The sequence below is a fragment of the Tachypleus tridentatus genome, chromosome 1 (assembly GCF_004210375.1).
Source record: "Tachypleus tridentatus isolate NWPU-2018 chromosome 1, ASM421037v1, whole genome shotgun sequence".
NCBI classification, from domain to species: domain Eukaryota; kingdom Metazoa; phylum Arthropoda; class Merostomata; order Xiphosura; family Limulidae; genus Tachypleus; species Tachypleus tridentatus.
This window is the reverse complement of record NC_134825.1, coordinates 146362457-146384299: the sequence shown is the minus strand read 5'-3', so window position 1 is coordinate 146384299 and position 21843 is coordinate 146362457. Positions and strand designations below refer to the sequence as shown.

At 36.1% G+C, this 21843-nt stretch overlaps 1 protein-coding gene across 3 annotated transcripts in view; it reads right to left on the bottom strand.

The window, feature by feature from the left end:
* LOC143226261 (uncharacterized) overlaps nt 1–15677 on the bottom strand; it is a 37595-nt gene extending 21918 nt beyond the window's left edge. The window contains exon 1 of one of the 3 annotated variants that reach the window (XM_076457020.1): nt 15654–15677. The gene's annotated coding sequence lies outside the window, so the exon portion shown is untranslated. Of the gene's footprint in view, nt 1–15325; nt 15506–15531 lie in introns of those variants that run through there. The other 2 variants (XM_076457017.1, XM_076457022.1) reach the window with 2 other exon arrangements.
* Nucleotides 15678–21843: the final 6166 nt, after the last annotated feature.

Here is a 21843-nt window from a genome sequence, read left to right as displayed (position 1 = left end):
AAAATAACGTCATTAACAAAGAAGATATTAAATACAGACCATAATAATGATGATGATAAAATGTTATCAACTGCAGGTGGTGTTCCTTCTCCGGTAATTGTCATACATGTATATCTATATTTATAAATAGTATCATACAAACCAAATAAAATAAGTAGGTTGCTGCATGTATAAAATGCAAATAAATTGGGATCTTCCTCTATTTAGAAACAATAGTATATAACTCTGAACCTACTTCCTTTTTTATTTTGTTAATGACTGTGAATTTAAAAAGTGTTGATCTAGTTGCATCTAAACAACGTTATATATATACAAGTTGGGGCACCCGTACCCTGGACGGAAACTATGTAAATAAAGTATATGTAAAGTAAAATTAAAGTAAACAAACTTTTCATACTGAAAGATTTTCAAAATAGCTAAGAGATTTTTTAGGAAACCATATCTTACTTTGAAATGTGTACTTTTAAATATGTTAAGTTATCCAGTTGCAAAGACTGTCTACCAACAATTCTGTTTCCTGATTTTTGCATATGTAATTGGAATTGTGAAGTAACCTTTTAAGCACGACAAACACTGCACAGAAGTTAACTACATTACATTAAAACGGTTGGGCCCGGCATGGCCAAGCGCGTTAAGGCGTGCGATTCGTAATCTGAGCGTCGCGGGTTCGCATCCCCGTCGCGCCAAACATGCTCGCCTTTTCAGCCGTAGGGGCGTTATAATGTGACGGTCAATCCCACTATTCGTTGGTAAAAAAGTAGCCCAAGAGTTGGCGGTGGGTGGTGATGACTAGCTGCCTTCCCTCTAGTCTTACACTGCAAAATTAGGGACGGCTAGCACAGATAGCCCTCGAGTAGCTTTGTGCGAAATTCAAAAACAAACAATTAAAACGGTTATGGAGCTTTAGTGTGTCATTATATTCTATGGCGATATATCCTGTGATGCTCTGTCTCGACAACAGCCCTGTTTACATTGCAAAAATCTCCATGTTCAAACACGCCACTCTTTTTCTATGCTTTCCACAACCAAGAAGAAGAACCACGATTTCCCAGCACTTGTTTCAACAGTCAGATCTCACAGAAATCTATATACGTTGCATCTCATAACTTCACCTTATGTTTTCGCATGGAACAAAAATAACACTGGTTTCATTCTTCAGCTGTTTGAGATATGCGACATATGAGCTATGTCGTTGAACATACTTGTGTATATTTAACTTTTTCAACTTGTTCAGTTGAAAATCCTTCTTGATTTTGTTACGTACTGTAGCTTGGAAATGCGGATAATTTTATCACTTACCTTGTTCTTCGTGGTTTCTCTTTTAAAATATTTCGCACTTTGCACACCATGGATAAAGTAAGACTTGCAGGTAATTCCATGAATAGTGCTGGTGATTTATATTGCTTTATTTTCTGATGTCATTACACATGAAATATACCCTGTCTTAGAGTCTCGCGGTTGGTCAGTGGTAAGTTTAAAGAGGTACAACACGAAAATCCTGGGCTCGATTACCCACTGGGGATACGGCAGATAGTCAGATGTGGTTTTATTTATACCACAATACCAAAACACCGTCTTGGAAAGTTTCGGTGGCATCAAACTACCTATGTCCTCTGCACTACATTTTTTTTCTGCTTTATATGTATCTTCACACAATACAAATCTTGTTTTTAATCTATCGCAGCAGAGATGCCAACCATTACGATTTGAGCGTAATCATTACAATTTTGGTGTATACATTACGGCTATACGCTCATACAGACAAATATTACGACTTGTTGCAACTCCCAAATTATTATATATTATATAGGCCTACACAATAAAGTGATAAATTGTTCCCCCAGGGCTTGAAAGAGGTGAAAAGAAAATTTCTAGTGAGACAAATAAATTTTGATAATAAATAAAAGACATAGTTTAAATGGCTGCTTGCGATAATCATGTTTGTGTTTGAAATAATAAATAATATTTTTATCTCCGGCGTCTACCAATAGTTTGAGTGCGGTGCTTCTCCATACTGGGTACGTGGGAGAATCCATAGTACGTCAACAGTGCTTGTCAGCCAATCAGCGCTCGCGTAGTTAGATATTTCTCGTTTTCTAAGCGGCATAGAAACACCAATGTGATCATTCACAAGATGGAAAAAAAAAAAGGCCTCGTTCACCAGATTGTCTTGTTTCTGGCAAATCTAAAAGGACTAAAACTGTGAATAAAAAATTTAGGAAAGAGTATAATGCAAAATATCCGGTCATTGCATCAAAAGTCAGTGACAGTCATGCGTTTTGTACAGTTTGTCACATCGATTTTTCTGTGGCGCATGGCGGGATAAACGATTGTTCCAGACATACAAAATCGGCATCTCACCAATAAAAGGTTGAGGCGAAGACAAAAACGGCATTTATGAGCAAAAATTCAGAATATGAAAAAGAATTTCAAAATAGTGTTTTTTAATTTATTTATTAAATACACAAAACTCAGTCATAAATGAGCAATCTATAGCAGTAATAAATAATAATAGTTATAATAATAATATAATAATAAACAGCTTAGAGACATTAGTCAGGCCTAGTAGCCGCAAATGATAAAGGGCTCTGTCTCCAATCATTACGATTAGTCATTTGAAATAGTTGGCATCTCTGCTTCAGAAGCATCTGTGTTTATTGGTTGTTTATTTTCGCGCAAAGCTACACGAGGGCTATCTGCGCTAGCCGTCCCTAATTTAGCAGTGTAAGGCTACAGAGAAAGTAGCTGATCATTATCACCCACCGCCCACTCTTGGGCTACCCTTTTACCAACGAATAGAGAGATTGACCGTAATAATATAATGATCCCACGGCTAAAAGAGCGAGTATGTTTAGTGTGACGGGAATTGGAAGCCGTGACCCTCAGATTACACGTCGAGCGCCCTAACCATCTGGCAATGCTGGGCCCAGAAGCGTCACGAAACACTATCTCAGGGGGTTGTGCCACTAAACCCAAGTTAGTGTCTTGAAAAATCAGAATGGAAAACCATGATTGATATAATATTCAAACGTCGAGAAACCCCGCGCTTATGAGCCTGAGCCCCTAATATTTTAATCACCTAACGATACCTCTGAGCTACATTAAAATACTTCTGTTTTTGAAGAGAACCTCCGATCCATAGTGTGTGATGCTAACCACGCGTTTGTTTTCATAAAATATTTTTATTGAATATAATTAATTTTGTAACATATTTTCTGGCAATATCCAACGGAATTCTTTCTTAAATGCATTTTATAATGATAATTGAATGTCACGGAAACATACTTGAAAACTATCTGTGTTTGTGTGTTTTTTCTTATAGCAAAGCCACATTGAGCTATCTGCTGGAAAACTATCTACACATGGCTTCACCGATACTGAACAGACAGACAGTGGGAGGTCAACTTAGTAACGTCAATCCCACTATTCGTTGGTAAAAAAGTAACCCAAGAGTTGGCGGTGGGTGGTAATGCCTTCCCTCTTACCTTACACTGCTAAAGTAGGGACGGTTAGCACAGATAGCCCTCGTGTAGCTTTGCGCGAAATTCCAAACAAACCAAAATCGTTCATAAAGATAGATATTTAAATAATATATAATGGGACTGGACAGCCGTTTTCTTTGTTTTGTTTTTTTGGGGGAGTGGTACGAACCCTTGCTTTTTAATCTACACTGCCGTAAAACATGTGAGCAAAATTACGTATAAATAACATATCTCCAGAATTTGCCGAGTTAACCAAATGGAGCGCTACTTACGGTATATGACGTTACGCCTAAAACTATCATGTTAACTTTTTAAAATACTTTTCTTCGTAATTAGATGTGAAAGAGGAAAAGGTCAAAAGAACCTGACCCTCCCGGGTCTTTATACCCAAATCCGACAAAGAAGAAGATGTGTAAATGTAACAAATAAACTAGATGGGGGAGACACGAGTATCAACAGCTGTTGATTAAGGCAAACCATTATTAATATTTTTCTTGAGTGATTGAACTCGTTACTGGAAACTCGGAAAGGAGCTGTCATTGTCAATATATCACGTACTTCATGCAAATAGTAGCCCCCCAGTCGCTCAGTGCTATGTCTGCAGAACTTACAACGTTAAAAAATGGGTTTCGATACCCGTGGTGGGCAGAGCACAGATAGCCCATTGTGTAGTTTTGTGCCTAATTCAAAAACAACAATGACAAAATAGTTTTTAGTAACTTACAACATTTTTGCCAAAAAAAACCGACAAAAAACGAGTGATTATTCAACAGCGCAAAACACCAGTATATTCGTAGTATCGTTGTGCTAAGCCCTGTTTTTATATTTCCGAATCCAATGATCAACCCACTAAATATTTGTATTTCTAACAAACACCTACACCATTTGGCTGTCATGCCTGCTAATACAAACTGATGTGAGTGAGCAAAAATCACTGAAGAAAACAGCTATGAATGAATGCTGTATGGAAACATACATGTACACATGGCGCACACGCAATATATGCATGTTATAAGATACATTTATATCGCATAATATATCTGTGCATTGTTTAATACAACGATAAACCACTGAAAAATGAGGGGCTATATGCATTAGACTGGGCCTGACAAATCGCGACAAAAATAAATAAAAGTATACAGTACGTACAACCATTCCATGTTTATAAACTATGCATAGCCGTGTATCTCTGAACCCCAAGTGTATGATTCAAATTAGACTCCTTGCAATTTTACTACCGTCCCCTAACATAAATTACCTTGAAATCTTGCATATCAACATTTGTTAGTCTCGTTAGAATTCTTATGGCTTTATACTTGGCCTACCCCTTCAAAACTGGTTTCTTTTCAGTAGAGTTATAGCTGTTGATCGCCTTTTAACTTCACAATAACATTATTTGAATTAGTTGTGAAGGTTACAAAAGCCAAAAGACCACCTGTGAATTTTAAATTATCATCAAGGAAAAACGTCTTTTTCCTACTATCAACTTCTGTAGTTTTCTTTAATTGAAAATAAGATGTACATTTAATATACATATATTCTTCACTCAACCCTAAGTGGGTAGAATAAGCTTTAGGATTTATAATTCTAAAATGTTTAGTTCAATCTTTGTAGTGGGCAAACTACAAATAGGTCGTGTTCAGAATTTTGCTTAACAATAAATAAACAAAACGTGTTTTTCAGGCAGTTTTAAATGTAATTCATCAATTATTGTTAATGCCTTCTACCTTAATTTTTAATTTCAAACATTAATTGATAATAAATAATAAAAATGTCGTTCATCAGTTGTCAATCATGGATTGATTATAATCTAAAATTTAATGAACACTAATTTTTCATTAAAGTCTTTTATCGTTCAGAAAACAAATATTACAATTTTCTCAAACTATAAGTCATTTGGTATTAACTAACAACCAGACTTAGAAAGGAAGGGTCTGGCTTCTAGTAACTATCCTTTCCAACGTCATCCTAGCCATATGTCACAAGGCATTAACTTTCAATTAGTGCTCACGTGGTAATTTCCCCAGTTGGTTCTTCAGTGAGACTAGAATCGTTTTCATGTGTACAACTTTTTAAAACAATACTTAGTATTCCTAATGTTGATAATTATACTGTTTATTCAGCCGCTTCTGATATTTCCTAGTTGTTCAACAAGGTTCCAAAACTTTATGACGTGATGCTTTGACCAGTCAAAGTATTATATTTTAAGACTTATTTCTATAAGAATATTAAATATCATAAATGTATGGGCCTACTTGGAAAAGCTGATCCATCTGAGACTTAGCGTTTTTCTAACTGGTATCGAAACCATTACCAATTTTTTTGATTGAATTGTTCTTGCATACATTGACCACATCCTGGTTTGACAAATAGTTTCTTTCCTGTGTACTGATGATAATACTTATTGGTTTTTTCATGCCGTAACGGATACGGTCTACGTGCAAGTAAGTGCAAATCTCTTTACAGCATAATACGCCAAATTGTATAAAACATCAACTTAAAAGCATTTTCTTTCCCAACATCACAGTTTAGATAAGATTAGACTGTAAATGGTAGAGAATTATTCGAGGTCTCGCTCTCCCTCTTTACTGAAATAACTCCTTATATCTTTTTTCTTCTCTCGTGTCAACGAAACGTTAGATAAACTGATTTAAGATCATACATTCTGCTTCAACTTTAGTAGAAACCTAAACCCCTTTCCACTGGCACAGCGGTATGTCTGTGGACTCACATCGTAGGAAGCCGGGTCTCAATACCCGTGGTGGGCATAGCACAAATAGCCCATTGTGTAGTTTTGTGCTTGATTCCAAACAAATAAACAACTAAATAGTTCACCGATAATACAACTTTGGTCATGATAAGCTATAATTATTCCGTTCTTTATCTGAGTTCTACCATCAAGAATTGAATTAACCGATATTCTACTGTCTGGTAACTTTGGTTTAGGTATGAATATCCTAAGACCTAAAGGGGGTGATTTTAACAGGCTTTTTAGCTACCCCCTCAGTGTGGACTCTTGTACGTGGTGAGGGGACCTGCCAGAGAAGATTCTGTTATTTCACTCTCCCTCCTCTGGGATCTCTCAATTTGCTCCCCTTCACTATTCTCCCATTTTTCATGGAGGATTGACAGTAATTCACGAGGCAGTGATCATTTTCCTATCATTTTGAGAGAGACTGGGCGAGGTCAGTGCCACCCGACCCGCTTACCCAGGTGGAAGCTGAATCAAGCCAATTAGCCTTCTTTCACTGTTCTTGCAGAACTTTATTTTGCCATCGTCTGTAAGCCATCAATAGATGACTGCATGGTAGCAGTGACTGACTGTATTATACAGGCAGCTGCTCAATGCATTCCGAAAACCTCGGCATGTTTTCCACGATATCCTCGTTCATGGTGAAATCCTGCCTACCATATGGCAAGGAAAGCTCAAAAACGGGCCTGGGATATTTTTCGTAGGTATCCCACACTCTCGAACCGCATTGCTTTGCAGCAGGCCCCGGTACATGCTTGGCAGGTAAGACGTCAAAGTCAGAATGAATCTTGAATTAAGTTCACAACAAGGATCTCTTCTAACACCAATTCCAAAGTTTTATGGGACAAGATTCGAAAGGTCAGTGGGCAGTATAATTCCGTCCACCTTTCGATCTTGCTCTCTGATAGCCAGGAAGTAGCTGATACCCAGAGAATTGCCAATACTTTTGGTGAAAGCTTTTGCCAGGTATCTAGCATTTCTGCTTCATTCTCCACCTTCTTAGTCATCAAGACTCAGGCAGAGCGATCACCTCTTTCCTTTTGAGCTGATCGTCTCTATGACTATAATCGCCCTTTACACTGGTGGAATTCAAACTGGCCCTTCATCGGTCAGGAAATACATGGTCGAACCTATGATATACATTACGAGATGCTGCACCATTTATCTCCTGCTTCACTTTATATTTTTCTGATTGTTTTTAAGTAGATCTGGCAAGACAGTATTTTTCCTGATGTCTGGTGCAGGCTATTGTACTATGTTTTAGTAAACCTGGGAAGGATCCCAAGATTCATTCAAACTACCGTCCAATTACTTTGACGAACTGTAAGACCTTAGAGAGGATGGTTAATGCTCGTTCTGTTTGGTTCCTCGAATCAAACAACCTCCTCTCGACCAGACGGTGTGAATTCCGACGACAGCACTCAACCATGGTCCACCTAATTCAACTTGAGTATCACACTTTTCAGTATAAAGATTAATGTCATCACTGAACCACTCCCTTTTACTGTTGTAAACGGGATTTTGCGACAACTTTCACATCTCATGTCAGTTATCAAACATGAGGTATGTTGAGCAACAGCTATAGACTGCCCTCAATCATTTACTGAAGTGGACCACAGCAAACGGTTTTAACTTCTCTCTCTGTAAAACCATTTGTATATACTTTTGCTGCCAATGAGGTATTCACCCTGATCCTGAACTCCGTGTCGGTGAAGTTGTGCTACCCGTGGCCCTTGCAACAAAGTTCTTGGGGCTTATCTTTGGTCGTAAGCTGACCTCACCTTTATACCACAGATCTAGCAGCTATGAGTCAAATGTACAAGAGCGCTGAATATCTTCCGTGTCCTCTCTTCCACCACTTGAGGTGTGGATCGATGTTCAATGCTAAAAATATATCGGGCTTTTATTTGATCAAAACTAGACTATGAGTCACTGGTCTATGGCTCTGCCAGGACCTCAGTCTTGAAGATGCTGGAGCCCATTCATCATCAAGAACTTCCTTTCTGCACCGGGGCTTTCTGCACTTCCTAAGTCTAGAGCTTGTACACAGAATTTCATGAACCTCCTCTGCACCTCCTCCGTTTGCAACTGTCTTTACTGTATGCTTCAAAACTTTGTTCTTTACCAAAGCATCCTACCTGGGTTGTGTTTTCCTCAGTGGGCCATGCTTTTTCAGAACAGACGATCTGTCATTGTTCCTTTTGACCTTCGTATCCAGGTGCAGTTGGATGAATTGTGTCTGTCCTTGGATAACATTGCTGTATAAACTGGTCAACCCATCCCACCATGGCTTATTACAATCTCCATAAATGGCCTTTGTCTAAGTCATCTGAGAAAAGCAGATATTCCCAGTTGGAAGTACCGTCTTTCATTTACTGAACATCTTTCGAACCATCCTTCAATTCCCATTTATACGAATGGTTCGAAATCAGGTGACTCTGTAGGCTCTGCCATGGTTTGTTGTGGTTGCGCACGAAATTTTTTGTACAGTTTCTGTGTTCACTGCTGAACTGTACGCCATTTATCTTGCCCTGGATCACATAGAAGCTAAACAGTACTCGAATTGCACTATTTATACTGATTCGTTTAGTTCTCTACTGGCTCTGGAGTCGCTTTACGTTAATTCTCACCCTATTCTTGGCGATATTCAAACCGACTGGCCTATTTTTCTTTAACATCTTCTTCTATCCAGTTTTTCTGGATACCGGGCCACGTTGGTATTCGCGGAAACGAGCTTCCCGACACCGCAGCTAATTTTGTCTGCTCTGGCGCTATTACAGCTGTGCCTGTTCCATACCTGGACCATGGTCCTGTATTAAAGGCTTGAATCCGTGCCAGTTGGCAATCGACTTGGAGTGAGCAACGTGAAATAAACTTTTCCAAATAAAACTCTCTATGTAGTCTTGGCCGTCTTGTTTCCGTAAAAAGCAGAAATAGGAAGTTGTCTTAACTAGACTACACATTGACTACAGTTTTTTAACTCATCACTTTCTATTATTCGGGACTGATGCACCGATGTGTTGTCTGTGTGACACTTAGGTTACAATAAGACACTTTTTATTGTCGTTACGACTCTCAACGACGGCACCATTTTAGATATGTTTTGTCCCAAGGTTTATCCATAATGTTGGACAGTGTCATTGGCGATGGTGACACTGTCTACCTTACAAATATTTTTAATTATTTAAAGGCTATTGACCTTTTTAACACTATTTAAGTTTTTAATTAATAAATTAAACCTTTTTCTTTATATGATTTATTTATACGAATTAAAGTACAACTAGTTCGACATGAAATTATAAAATAGGCGTATGACATTAAATAAATCGAAACCAGGACTGGAAAGGCCAACCTTAGGTAACTAACATTGATGTTTGACTTACCAGTTAGTCATCCTGGCCAGTTATGATAATTAACATTACGTTACAAGAAAGCACTTTAGAACTTGTATTACTGTAGTTTTTCTCTTACTGTTGTAAACTAGATATAAAAATTGTATTTAATGCTATTTCAGTTTTTAATTCAAAAATAAAACTTTGTTTTGCTTTACCTTGATTCCCTTTTACAAATTTTAATAATTTTACTTTAATTTCAACTTCTTACCGGATGTTTGGCACAGATAGCCTAGTTGCTTTGCGCCATAAAACGCCAAACCTAATTTTTATCTACAGTACAAAATACTTTCATTGTACAAAGTGCAAATAAGAATTTACACCTTATTTTTAAATGCCTTATAAATAGGTCTATCAATAAAAGGTACTATGTTTTTCATTTTTCTAACACAATTATCCGAGACAACACATGACAACCCAAGTTGACCATAGCAGCCTTATTTCAAGAGATGTAGTATTCTAGTCACACTTTGAGGTAAGTTTGTTTCATTATGTGTACGGCTCTTTATTAGACATATACAGAAACCTTTCGCAGCATATGGTTGTGATATAGTACTGTCAATTCGGTATGACTTAGTGACATACCTGTTCTTCTGACCTGGAAAGCTACGTTTTTTCTCTCAAACATTTAATTATTAGGTAGGTTCCATCATGAACAGCTGAAAAGATCTACCTAACTTCAATTTCGTCTTTGATCAAGTTGTTTTTAACCTGAGTCAGAGACCAATTTTGAATTATGATGTGGTTGTTCAGGATTGTTTGTGAAACAGTCTCTTTTCCGCATCAATCTCCTAAGTGGTAGCCAGCAATAAGTTGAAAAGTACATTCCATTAAATACAAAAGCAAACAATCGCTGTAACACTAGCTCACAGCCAAAGCACTAAAACGTTCTTTTTTCTTTTTCTTTTGGTATTATTAGCATTTCGTCTTCCATGTAATACTCTATCACATTTTGCGCCAAAGTGCTTAAAATAATTGGATTTCATGATTAAATAACACACCGTAAACAAGTTTGTGTGAAGTTAAACACAAAGCTACACAATGGGCTATATCTGCTCTGCCCACCACACGTATCGAAACCCGATTTTAGCGTTGTAAGTCCGCAGTAGTATCGTTGTGCCACTGAGAGGCATCGTAGTCAAGTAATAATTTGGAAGTATAGTTAAAAACAAAATATGTTTTCTTACAAGATATAGTGGTCGAAAATTAAAATGAAACCTTGCCTTAGGTTGACACCAACACAATACATTTTGTAGCATAAACATTTGAGCAAAGTAGTGCCCTCAATTACCATCACTACTAAAACCTTGGTAAGATTTATTTGCGTAAGGAAACACATTATGCTAATATAACAATAGGTAGGAAAACAATGATTTCATAAGCATAAATAAGAATTGTATTGATGGTAGGGCATACTACGTTTAGATAAACAGAAGATTTATCTTTTTTTACATTGAAGACTTTAGACTATGGTTCCAAGTATCCCTGTTTCTCGCCTTTTTGCGGAATAAAAGGTTACATTCCACATTTTCTGAACGCCGAGTGTGTTATAAGAGTGACAGTGAAGTCGAATTATTTTATTATTGTAGTCAAAGAGTTTGTGGTTGACGCTGTTGACTTGACTAACTACCTTCCTTTCAGTCTATGAGATCAAAATTAGGGATAGCTAGCACAGATGGCCATTTTACTGCTTTAAGAAAAATATAAAACAAATAATTTTTCAAATCCATACACACTTTTCCAATACTCATTTATATCCTGCACGCTATGTCTTTATACAGCTCTTTATATTTACATAGTTAATAATTGTATTAACTTAGAAATCTGTATAATCATTCCATATATTGATCTTTAATTTTCATATTAATTTATACGCCAACGCAAAAATTCCAGTTGCGATTTAAAAGTGGAGGATATGTAAATAATCGAAATGCATTTCTTCTTACGGCATTCGAACATCAGAATAAATTAAGCAGAAAATGTTATTACGGAATGAAATTTTAATTGGATGGAACAAAGGAAAGAATTACTGGACGACATATTTAACAATAAGCAAAGACATTTTACTTAGTTGACAACATGAATAAATGTTAAAACATATTGTTTGTTTATTGTTAAGCATAAAGCTACACAATGAGCTATCTGGGCTCTGTCTACCACACATTTCGAAACTCGGTTTTCATAGTTTTAAGCCCTTAAACGTACAGCTGAGTCACTGGGATAAGAGGTGCGAAAGGATAAACAGCATTTTCATTCAGTGGACGCTTTACACGACTTTTGAAGATAAATTATCTCTCTCATCAATGTTTACTCTGGACTAGAAGTTTGTTTTAATATCTGAATTAGAATAGAATCAACCACTATGCAGTTACTCAAATAAGGTTAACTCTCTGAGTTCGTTTATCACCTAACCACTTTTATGTGTCAGAAAACTCACAACTATAATCCAAACGGAATCCTCCAGTAATACTCAAATAATGGCGATATTTAGAAATACCAAAAGGAATGACCTAATGCAATATGTGACTGAAAATAAGGTAACGGCAGTTTATAGCTAGTTGTCTGCACTTTAATGTTCTAACAGGTGCACAAACTTGTGAAATTTTCATATACCAAAACAAACATTCATTTTGCTAAAAAAGAAAGACACCCACCTTATACCATTTTCTTCTCCTTGCCAGATTTGTTATTTATAATGATGGAACTAAGTGGTCGTAATATTTCATTACTGTTTAATGGGAAATAATGAATAGTTCAGGGATAACTTTTATTTAGTTCCATATTCGATTAATATAGTATTTCAATATATATTAATCGAGTAGGAAAGTAAACAGTTTAACGTAGTAATATATTGAAATACTTTTATTGACATTATAAAATATAGTTTTTTTATACGTTGCATTGGAGTTTGCTTAGTAACATTTTACTTATAAAAACAATGTGTTTTTACAATGAATTACATGTTACAGCGTTTAAATGATACTGGTAAGACTGTGAACTTGGCTGGTATTATGGATGATATTTCACCGTAGTACCTATTATAAAGTAAACTTTTATTAATGGTATGTTAACCTACATGTCAAGACACTATTACATATTCATTATACACTCTCAGCAGTTGAATAATTTGATGTTAAAGTAGATAATTTTCAGATAAAATAAGAAACGTCGAGCAAAATCAGTATTGTGTTTTAGGTTTAAAGCTAATAATGTAATAATAATAATATCATTATTAAATCAAAGACATCAAGTAATTAAGCTATTTTTTTCCTCTTCCACAATTCAGAATGACGTTTCGCTTCTCAAGCTTTCAAGCAATTAGAGCTCCTAGTCTTTTTATTGGAAGAAAAATGTCATATGTTGGCTTACGTTATAATTTATGCTGCTACCACAAAGGCATCATTTTTTTATCGAATTTAATCTATTTTGTCTTTTACATGCTGACATTTTAACATAAAAAATGGAATGTTTAACAGCCTCTTGTGTGTATGTGTTTTCTTATAGCAAAGTCACATTAGGCTATCTGCTGAGTCCAGCGAGAGGAATCGAACTCCTGATTTTGGCGTTTTAAATCCGTATACTTACTTCTGTACCAGCGGAGGACTAACAGCCTCATTAGTTGAATTTGATCATCCGGGATCAGATTACTTACGAAACTCTAACTATCCCTCTAAATAGCACTAAAATTCTAGGTTCAATTGGTTTGGTTTCTTTTGTATTTCGTGTGAAGCTACACGAGGGCTATCTACGCTAGTAATCCCTAGTTTTGTAGTGTAAGACCAGAGGGAAGGCAGCTAGCCATCACCACCCACCGCCAATTCTTGGGCTACTTTTTTACCAACAATTAGTGGGGTTGACTGTCACATTATAACGCCTCCACTGCTGAAAGGGTGAGCATGTTTGGTGTGACAGGGATTCGAACCCGCGACCCTCAGATTACGAGTAAAGTGCCTTAACCACCTGGCCATGCTGGGCCCTCGACTCTACATTGAACACAGTAGTTAGCAAGAAGCATATAGGCCATCACAAAAAAAAAATAATTCGTGAAACTTTTCGTTTTCAATGTAAAGCAACGAGTGACATTATCTTATCATAGCGACTTTACTTTGTGGGACTTACAATGTTCAGTTCTCCCAGCATATAAAGTTTAATTGTACAAAAAAAGATCTTTCTACTGTTAAATGAAAACACACAGAGTTTTATTCTTGCTGTATTGAAGTAATACTAAAAACAATTATTATGCGACAGCTTCGATGAAAAATAACATATAGTCGCTTGAAAAAATTATAACTCGTTCCCACACCACAATCTTCAAATATATATTTTGGTGAAGGAATTATTACTTGTGAACATGTGCTCCAGATGTAATTCCATCCAATGTGACCCAACTGATCGGTGGCCCAAAAAGAGGCTGTTACTACGGTTTCACTTTGGCAGGTTTCTCGATGATATTAGCTCGATTCTTCGCAGTGGACCGAGCACAGATAATACACTTTGCAGCTTTGCATTTAAGTGACAACAAACTTTAACAGAGCTTGGCAGGACACATACAATGCAGCAAAACTATCTTCTGTTTAACCCTAGTTTTATTCACTCTGGTGAAGTTAACCCAGTTATTACACCTATTTTCCTAGATAAGACTCTGACTGCAGTAGAATAACCTAATAAGCCATGAACTAGTAAGATTTATTTTAGCTCACAAGGTTTGTTTATTTGTAATAAAGCACAAAGCTACACAGTGAGATATATGTTTGTGCTCTGCTCACCACGAGTATCGAAACCCAATTTTTAGTGTTGTAGGTTCACTGGGGTGGGGGAACTGGCAATGTTAACGATGCAAGTTTATAAATTTATCCCAGAAAACTGAAAATCGATGCAGACATTAGAAGGAATTGTATTTTATCTCTTTGCCAGAGATCAATGTCTCTTGTATTGTAGGGAACTTCATAAAACTGGCCACGTTCACACGCTCGATATCAGTTTTCGAAACTGCTTTTATCATGAATGTTTTTACCTCGATGTAAGCTGCATAGGGGTTACACTCCTTTCACCTTGACTATTAGTTATAAGTTAAAACAAGATCTTGTTTTCTTGGTTAATAATCTAACAGTCTATTTTTGCTTTTAAGTGTAAGTACTAAAATAGATTTTTTTTTTTTACATTTAAAGAAGGATTATCAATCCTTTGCATTTTATTCACTTAGTGTCTCATATCGTAACTTCTTTTGTTTTAACTTTTATCTTTGTTTTTAAATGTGCATTTCAGAAAGTATTAAACTTTTTCAAAATTTCTTATTTTGTGAGTCCACCGCTGAAACAGAAGTTAGTCTTCGGATTTATAATGCTAAAATCAGGGGTTCGATTACCCTTTGGTGGAGACGGATAGCCCGATATGGCTTTGTAGTAAGAAAAACACAATTATTTTGTGAAGTGATACTTGGTAAAACTTTAACTACATTGCAGGAGAGATGAAAAGAAAAAAATCAAACAGCGATTAATATTGCTCACAATATTTAATTATCATAGTGTTATAATTTATAAATATATTTCAATATCAGAAATATTAGTTGTAAGATTTGTCGCACTTAAGATCATAAATGTAAAAACTAAACCACACATTAAAACTCACCGACAGTTCTTTTTTCTCTCTCTTTCTCTCTAAAGTACAACAACTAAACATACTATAATAAATATACTAACCTGAAATGGCATTAATTCTTCAAGAAACCGCACACACATGTGGCAGTGTTACTGTGATTCCCTCTAGCATTATAATCACCCAGATAGAAATGAGAAAGTGGCAAATCGTCAATCTTAGAAACGTTTTGCAAGTGTACTTAAATATCAGAGTTAAAAAGGTGAAACATGATTTGAACAAGTTAACCAATAGCCTACGCCTTATTTACCTTGACCGAGTATTTTGTGTGCGCACGTTGGACGACGTCTTGTTCGAGTCAGTACAACTGTAAGCAGTGTATAAGTTACAAGGCTAGTTAAAAACGTTTTAAAAAATATATTTCAAACATACTTTTGTATGTAAACCTTTATTCACACAGAGGAATGGTTCAACACACGTTTAACTTCTGCCTGCTCCTATGGAATACGCGTTAAACGATGCGCCGCGTTCAAAATTATGTGATGTCAAAGTGTGACATCAGAAATAATAAATCAAAAAAACAGGTTCGTCAAGCTAGTCTGTCCAGTAAAAAATAAATTATATTAGAGCTTAATCAATGTAAAAACAACAACTATTACATAATCACTCGCAAGACGTCGCGAAGAAGCTTTAAAGTTGTTGCAGTGAAGGTAAATTATTGTTGTATGCTAGTATTCTGTAATTTAAAACATCTGATAACCATGTCCAACTATAAATCCAAAGTTCAGTGTGTTATAAAGCTACGATAGAATGGAAACAAATGCCTCTACGGTGTTAGATTTTGAAGTGTCATTTAAATCCACTATTACTTGCATTCATCGGAGATTTTTTAGCATGACCTTTCATAGACGTTTCACAAACAGCAGTTTTTTGTTGAAGTGGACCAAATACACACTGTAGTAAAAAGTTCGAAAGCTGTATATGTTTCAGTAGAGAATGATCAACTGAAATACCATTCTAAAATCAGATGTTAAATGTATATAAAGAATAACAGTTTCCAAATAACCGATAAGAATGGTAAAATATTTCACTAATCTTCCCACGCTTAAGATGATTTATTAATATTTTGGTTGTTCAATCGAATCAACAACAGCAGCATATATAGAGAATGGGCGGATTGGGTAATTAAATAGATTGGATGTTTTCGGCATTTGTTGTAATATGGCTTATTGACGTTGACCATTATTAAATCTACTGGTTAAGGGACATAGATCGTTGAAGGATGCCCGGCATTGTCAAGTAGTTAAGGCACTCGACTCGCAATCTAAGGGTCCCGGGTTCGAATCCCTGTCGCATCAAACATGCTTGTCCTTTCAGCCATGGGGGCATAAAAATGTTACGATCAATCCCACTTTTCGTTGATAAAAGAATAGCCCAAGAGTTGGCGGTGAGCGGTGATGACTAGTTTTCTTACCTCCAGTCTTACATCCCTAAATTAGGGACAGCTAGATCAGATAGCCCTTGTGTAGCTTTGCGCGAAATTGGAAAACAAACGAACAATTATCGCTAAAACCTTACAGTAAGTAAAAATATCTTGAAATATTTTTGAAAACTTGCATAAATATCCAAAGCAACATAATAATTAAACTGGAGAATTACAAACAGAGTAATTACGACTCGAACTTTAGCGTACGTTCAGTTCTGTCTTCACAATCCTATACATACAAGAAGCATTAGTTGTACAATAACTTTTTGTAAACTTTTATGTATACAGTGATATAATTATCAAAGTACAACTCGTACTTTGGTGAAAAGTAACATTTTCACATGATGTTAAATGAGATCAGATTTCATTATTTTTTGTTTGTAATCGATCAGTGTATATTTATGGTATCTGATTTATCATCGCACTTTAGACACAGTGTCAAAATGGTGTCAAGTAACTTTATTTGAAGGCTCAGCTGATAACAGGGGTTTGATTTGGATTGAATTTCGTGTAAAGCTTCACGAGGGCTATCTGCGCTAGCCGTCCCTAATTTAGCAGTGAAGAACAAGAGGGAAGACAGCTAGTCAGCAGCACCCACCGTCAACTTTTAGACTACTCTTTTTTCCAAAGAATAATGGAATTGATTGTGACATTATAATAACCTCACGGCTGAAAAAGCAATCATGTTCGGTGACGAGGAAGAAAACCTGTGCACTTGTTCAATGGGTTTCGATCACTTATTTACTTAATTTTTAGCTGCTAACAAACGTAATTCACCATATCATAAATCTTGTTTTACTTTGAAAATACCACACATTTTCTTATGATTTCATGCGAATATATCTTCTCTAAATTTTAATAATATTACGGGTGTTGAACAAAATATAATACTGTGACCCAACATGACCAGGTGGTTAAGGCACTCGACTCGTAATCTGAGGGTCGTGGGTTCGAATCCCTGTCACACCAAATATGTTCGCCCTTTCAGCCATGGGGGCGTAAAAATATGACAGTCAATCCCACTACTGGTTGGTAAAAGCCAATCTCTCTATTCGTTGGTAAAAGGGTAGCCCAAGCGTTGGCAGTGGGTTGTGATGACTAGCTGCCTTCCATCTAGTTTTACACTGCTAAATTAGTGTTGGTTGACGCAGATAGCACTCGTGTAGCTTTGCGCAAAATTCAAAAACAAACAATGATACTGGTTTATTTGGAAGTTTGCGCTTAGGTACACGAGGGCTACCTGTGCTATCCTTCCGTAATTTAGCAGTAAAAGACTAGAAGAATGAAAGCTATCCCTAACAACCCACCGCTAGCTATTAAGCTACTATTTTACCAACAAATAGTGGGATTAACTGTCACATTATAACGCCCCCACGGGTGAAAGGGCGAGCATGTTTGGTGGGATAGGGGTTCAAACCCGCGACCTTCAGATTGAGTCGACCACCCTATCTCATCATGCCGAGCAGTGCAAATAGGGATAGTACAACAAGTAAGGAAACAAGGCTTAAGATACTATAGATATTATTTACTCACACTACAAACCCCTATTTTGGCTTCATGCTGTTATTTAGAATTATATTTTGTTTCCTTACTTTTCGATCCTATTTGCAGGGTTTGAAATTCTTATTTTTTTATTTATCTTGTTTGGTTTTTCTTATTCTCACCTGTTGGCAAAGGATTACTTGGTATGGTAAATAACTTTATACATTATAGTGATAATAAACCAAGGTAGTATGTAGCCTATACGGTACATGATGATTTACTAAACATTTTGACTATTTGATTGCACTAATTAGATATGTAAAATTTTAAGCTGCAGCTGGGGATTGTTATGAAGATTTGTTTGAAAATATAGTGAGTATTTATAGTGTACAAAGCACTGAGAATTTATATGTTACAATAATGTTCATTTATTATTGGCTTGTAATTATTTTTTCACCTTATACCTAAATTTTATAAAATAAACATCAGATATCTGTGAAAAAACTAACTTCAAGGGGTAATGATAACATCGTTTACCCTAGTATTATGATGTTTTTCGGTTATGTAAAATACAGAAGAAACAAATCGACTTTCCAATACATCTATGACCTTTACACTACCTCATTTAGTTTTCTACAAAAGGTTTGGGTGCAATATATCAAGCAGTTTTAGTTGACAGGTGAATAGCACTAATAAAAATTACAAACGGGTATTTTGAGCGGATTTTCTCATAAGTCTAACACGCATGCGTTTTGTGCATCTTCCGTGCTTACAGACTTAGCAATCAATAGTAAAGGTTTGAAAGTGTTATTTGAACTGAATCTACACTACTTAAGATGTTTTTGCCCGAACGTTCTATTAGGGTTCTATGCAATTCCTTGCGATCTTTATTACTCTGTTTATACGTGTTGTGTTGTGGAATCCAGTTTAGAGAAGTTAAAGGTGGGTCACTTTGTGATAGTTCTTAGAGTAACTTGATTCCTTACCCATCAGTTATCAAATTCATCATTCCACAAATTAAGAAATCCTGTCTATCAGCTTACTAAGATGTTCAGTATTTTTCTCTCTTTTAATATTTATTTAATTTTTACTCTTTACTTTTTGGTAGTAGTAGTGATAGAATATACAAATAAAAAAATTAATTGCCTTAATTTAGGATTTTATTCCATCTAATGAGAGAATCTGAAGTGTTTTGTTGTTGTTTTTCTAATTGTAATATCCTTATTCCCTCGTCAAATAAATTTTCAGTGAAAAACAACTAGTTTGACAAAAACAAACCACCTCTGACTATGCTGTATTAAATGGCCAACATAAACAAAATCCTTATGTAACATATGAACATATCTTTATTGTTACAGTTTTTGTTTTCAGAATTTCAATACAAGTTTTTAAACTTAGTTATAAATTCTTGAACTCCGCAATTTTTTGCCTTTGAAATGATTGTCTTACATGTTTCAATGCGTAGCACTTGTCCTGCTCACTGGATAATTTGTTTAGTTGATTTTATCCGGTTTTATGACATGTTGGTGATATACGGAGAGAAAAATTGATCAATTACATGTTTAGGCTTGTCTAATGACTTAAAGTTTTAAGAAACCTTCTTGCTCACATCCTAGTGTAAAAGAAATGATATGTTTAACAGTCTTATCAGTTTAATTTGATTGTGCAATGTCATTGTACTTATGAAACTAACAATCCCTCTTAGTAGCTTTGGTAAGCTTTAAAGGCTTATAGGTTCCCTTGTAAAATATATTTTCAACGCACAAACTAGGAAACAGCCAGTAAAATACCAATACGTTCTTTAATATAAATTGTCTCATGTACTGCCTCCCATTTTTAGCTGCTTTGGTGTGTGTGATGTCTACATATTTGATTGACAGAGAACGTCTACACGACTGAACAACAGCTAAAGGGAGGAAAGACTGACACCCTCATACATTGTGGGTACGCCAGCTAGTCTTCTTGCTTTCCAAGTATTTTTCTGTTTGCAATTTGCCAGAAGATGAGGTTAATATATTCGATCTTTGCAGTTGGAGAAATTAGCTGGAGAACCAGCACTGATTTTAAAATCAGGATGGTTATGACGAAACTTATCAGCCCTTAAGATGTTCACAAAGTGTTCAGATTGTTTGTTTTGGAATTTCGCACAAAGCTACTCGAGGGCTATCTGTGCTAGCCGTCCCTAATTTAGCAGTGTAAGACTAGAGGGAAGGCAGATAGTCATCACCACTCACCGCCAACTCTTGGGCTACTCTTTTACCAACGAATAATGGGATTGACCGTCACATTATAACGCCCCCCACGGCTGGGAGGGCGAGCATGTTTGGCGCGACGCGGGCGCGAACCCGCGACCCTCGGATTGCGAGTCGTACGCCTTACGCGCTAGGCCATGCCAGGCCCCAAAGTGTTCAGAAGTCAGACAACTATAAGACTGAACACCAAATAATCCTTCGGTGTTCAATATAACGTCGATGCTATCAAATCATATTCGCCACACGATACAAAATAAAACACGTAATCTTTTGAAAACAGTGTTGTGGTTTTAGACCATCAGTAATAAAGACTAATATACGGTAAAATAAAGTAACTATTATTTATCTAGAAAAAAAGCATCAGAAAGAGTAGACTGACGGGTCTTTGAGATGGTTGAGAATTATAGATGTCAAAATAAAGTGGATCTTGGGACTGAAAGGCAAGCCCAAAACTTTCAAAATCAGAAGAAAAAAAACAATTGTTAAATTTGCTGAGTAAATTCTCCCATTGCTTCACATAGCATTGCTAATCAAAATCAATATGTTTCACATACGCACGAAACCTCGACTCATCATGTACACCACAAAAGAACCTCAATTTTGACTTAATTTCTCATACATACTGTGCAAAGCAAAAATGAGTTTATTCTGAAGATTCAAGTTCATTTCATGCAAATGGACGGTGATGTCTGTTAGTCACTTTGTTACACTTTATCCTCAATTACGGAATAAGTTGTCAACTTTTTTTTTACAAGAAAGTCTCGGATCGCATTGAGCAAAGCAGCAAATAGCTGCAAGGCTTTTTCATGACTCAGCCACCCAAAATTTGCCAAGTAGATATTTTCAACAAGTCTACAAATTATCAATGGTTCAGAGCGCTACTGCAAATAAAATCGACAATTTAACAACTGTGTTTACCAAATATTTGAGCATGTCTTGCCCTGCCATTTGAGTGCAATGATTTTCATGGTGCAAAATGCAGTAAACGAGGCGAAATCATCGCCATCAAGGCCGTTTACAGTCTGATAATATTTCACCAGACTGAAAAATCCAGACTGTTGTCCAATCATTGCAGACTTACCATCTGTTATGACTGAAGCTAACTTCAAATTTCTTCAAATTTTTGTTCCCTGGTGGGACAGCAGAAAGTATTCAGATTTACAGTGTTAACATCAGAGGTTCGATTCACTTCGGTGGACACAGCAAGTTGTCCGATGTGGCTTTGGTATAAGAAACCACATTCAAACTTTTTATTTTCTTTTATACATAGTGGATTTTTCCATCTTTTTCACTACGATAAATTCCACCTTCCATTTATCGTGAAATTTACGTCCAACTCTTTTCCAGTATCCTTGTGTTTTTTACTGCAGTTTATTTTAAAATGCAAGCATTTTCATCGTCA